The sequence below is a fragment of the Limulus polyphemus genome, unplaced genomic scaffold (genome assembly GCF_000517525.1).
Source record: "Limulus polyphemus unplaced genomic scaffold, Limulus_polyphemus-2.1.2 Scaffold106, whole genome shotgun sequence".
Taxonomy (NCBI): domain Eukaryota; kingdom Metazoa; phylum Arthropoda; class Merostomata; order Xiphosura; family Limulidae; genus Limulus; species Limulus polyphemus.
In genome coordinates, this window is record NW_013665716.1 from 113,569 (window position 1) to 116,596 (window position 3,028).

At 38.5% G+C, this 3,028-nt stretch overlaps 1 pseudogene; it reads right to left on the reverse strand.

The window, feature by feature from the left end:
- Nucleotides 1-682: 682 nt before the first annotated feature.
- Nucleotides 683-3,028, reverse strand: part of LOC106470530 — a 59,709-nt pseudogene continuing 57,363 nt past the window's right edge.

Here is a 3,028-nt window from a genome sequence, read left to right on the forward strand (position 1 = left end):
CTCACTAAAAGAACATCCTCGCCTGGAATGCCCAAAGAGTAGCCTCAACCCAGGTGTTTACTCTCTTGTAGAGTATTCTCTGCGCCAAATGTTTTTACTCATTCAAGAGATACTTTCAGTGAGGTATTTTTCAAACAGCTATAATGAGACTTTTCACAATGTCAAGTTATGTTTGTTATTGTAATTTGAAATAAATAAGAACACGACAAGATTTATAAATTAATTTCGGCTGTTATGAATAGATCTGTGTAATCAAACCATGTCCATACACATGCAACCGTCAACATTTCTGTGTCTGAACGATATTCTCATGCCATTCTCTTTTAAACTCTAGAAATTGCAATTCCAATCAATGTGCGAAGGTCAGTAGTTTATATACAAAAAGTTTTCGTTTCTGTTTAGCTGTCTCTATTGGTTTCTATTGTCGGATTTTTAAAGCTCCACAAAACTTTATAAACGCACTAACTTCTTGTAAAATCTCTAAAACCAAAAAGCACTGTCTTGTGAGATTGTCTACGCTTTCTTATAAAGACAAAAATGTGCGTATAAACAAATTGAATGGAAGGAAATAAATTATCGGTATAAGCAACTTGGATGAAAGACCATCTAGTATTCGTCTGTGTGGATAATTTGAATGACACGCCTCTAGTGTTTGTATGGACAGTTTAAACGGAAGGCCATTTTAAGATGCTTTGTTTCGTACTTGAAGCTGCATCAAAGGAAGAGGGCTAGGAAGATGCAGATTCTGGACGGTGTTATGACTGTGAGGTGAAGTTGCAGTCTTCTCTCGGTTAGGCCTTTGATGCTGTCGCTGCAGTCTCATGCATGAGGATTCTTCGTGTTTGTACAGGTAGCTCTTGAGTGCGAAGGCCTTGCCACATCGCTGGCACACGTACGGCTTGATACTTGAGTGCGTCTGTATGTGGGCTCTCAGATTAGATTTGTCAGCGAAGGCCTTGCTACAAACAGGGCACTTGAAGGGTCTTTCACCAGTGTGGGTACGGATGTGCCCCTGAAGAAGCCACGGTCGGGAGAAACATTTGCCACAGTACGGACACTGGCAGCTCTGGCTGTGGGTGCGTACATGCATGCTATAAGCTGGCATGGACACGTACAACTTCTGACAATGTGGACATTTGCGCGCTTTTTTGTCAGATGGGTTTCGATGTGTTTGTCTGTGTCGTGCTAAGTTACTGCTTGTGCTGTAACGTTTGTCACACTCGGGACACGGGTAGTCCTCTCGCTGGATTAAGTTCTCTATTACTGAACTTGGCTGTAAGATGGTGGTAAGCAGCGGTGATGTCACCAACTGGTGGTTCGTTGGATAATTGAAGCTGTTCTGCGGTGACGCTCGATTTACCGTTAAGCTTAACGGTTCTTTTTGTCCAACGGCAAGACAGGTCACTAGAGGAAAGCAGTAGTCAGGAATGCGAGTCAGGCAGGCCGGTGACCGTGGACTGTCCGGTTTCACTGGGGAGACATCTAATGTTTGACCAGCAGAATAGTCACGTCCCTCTGCTGTACAAACTCTTCTCTCAGGGCTACATTCTACAGAAAGAGAGAAAATATTTAGTATCAATTCTGTTTCGAGCAGAATAGGTGAAAACCTGCACCATATAATTCTACGGGGGAAGGAAAGCGTTTAGAACCGTGATGGGAGTATTATGACATCATTCATCATCATGTAAATATTCATTAATCATCAATATTATCGTTTTTGCCATTCTTAGCTAATAGGCTAATTTTCCAAACAATATCTCGTTGAACCAAATAACAGAAGAGGAATAATCCTACTATACAACAGCTTGGGGGATTAACAAAATCTGTATACAACTAGATAACCAATAGTCTAATCATTAGATAAGGAGTATTAACATTCATGCAAAACTAATTTGGAGAACCCAGAAACAGTCCCGTATGAATTACGTCATAAAACTTCACATTTCTAAATTCATCAAGTAAAGAATAAATTATTTTGTTTAAGAAAACAATATTTTACATAATTTTAAGTAAAGCATAATTTTTATGATAAAAATAAAGATAATCTTATTAAAAATAAAAGGGAATCCTCAAAAGCCGCGGCACTTGATATTCTTTTAGACACGATTGGAGAAGTTAATCTATGAAACGCTACATGTTTGTGCGCCAGCAATACCAAGAATGGGGCGCGCGTACTCGATTCTATTTTATTACTCATCAGAATCTCTACCAGCCTACCCTCAAATTGAAATTATTCTAGGTAGGATTAGAGTAAATTAATCTATAAGACCTTGAGCGTGGTAATATACATCAACCGAAAGGGTTTGACCTCCTAAGTCCAACACTGTAATTAGATCTCAAATCGGTCAAGAGATGATATTCATATATCATTTGTTGAGACAATAAAAAAAAAGAGTTTTTAACATACTTTATATTTCGTTTGTTGTTAAGCACAAACTTACACTATAGACTGCCTGAGCTTTGCTCACCACGAGTATCGAAACACGGGTTTTAGCATTATAAACACCCCCAGTGGCACAGCGGTATGTCTTCGGACTTACAACGCTAGAATCCGGGTTCCGATACCCGTGGTGGGCAGAGCACAGATAGCCCATTGTGTAGCTTTGTGCTTAATTACAAACAAACAAAATATATATCTCATTTTTGTTGAACGATCATTTGGATAAATTCTGACCTCATTTTTCTTGATTGGTATATTTTGCAAAAAATGTTATCAATATTTTTGTGATAATCATTTCACGAATGTGGCTTTTCTATAACAAAGTACATATGAAAAAGAAATTTTGTCCAACTTTTTCACTGAAAAAGTCTGTTGGCTATTTAACTTATCAATCAGTTGGATAAAATTTCGAGCAATTTTTTAAAGACAACTGTCTGATGGAAATACTTAGTATATCTGTTTTTTTGGGGGGGAGGTAAGAATTTCTTGGACAAAAATGATCACATTTTTATCAGAGCGATAGTTTGGCCGAAGTGTTTGTTTGTTTTTGAATTTCGCGCAAAGCTACACGAGGGCTATCTACATTAG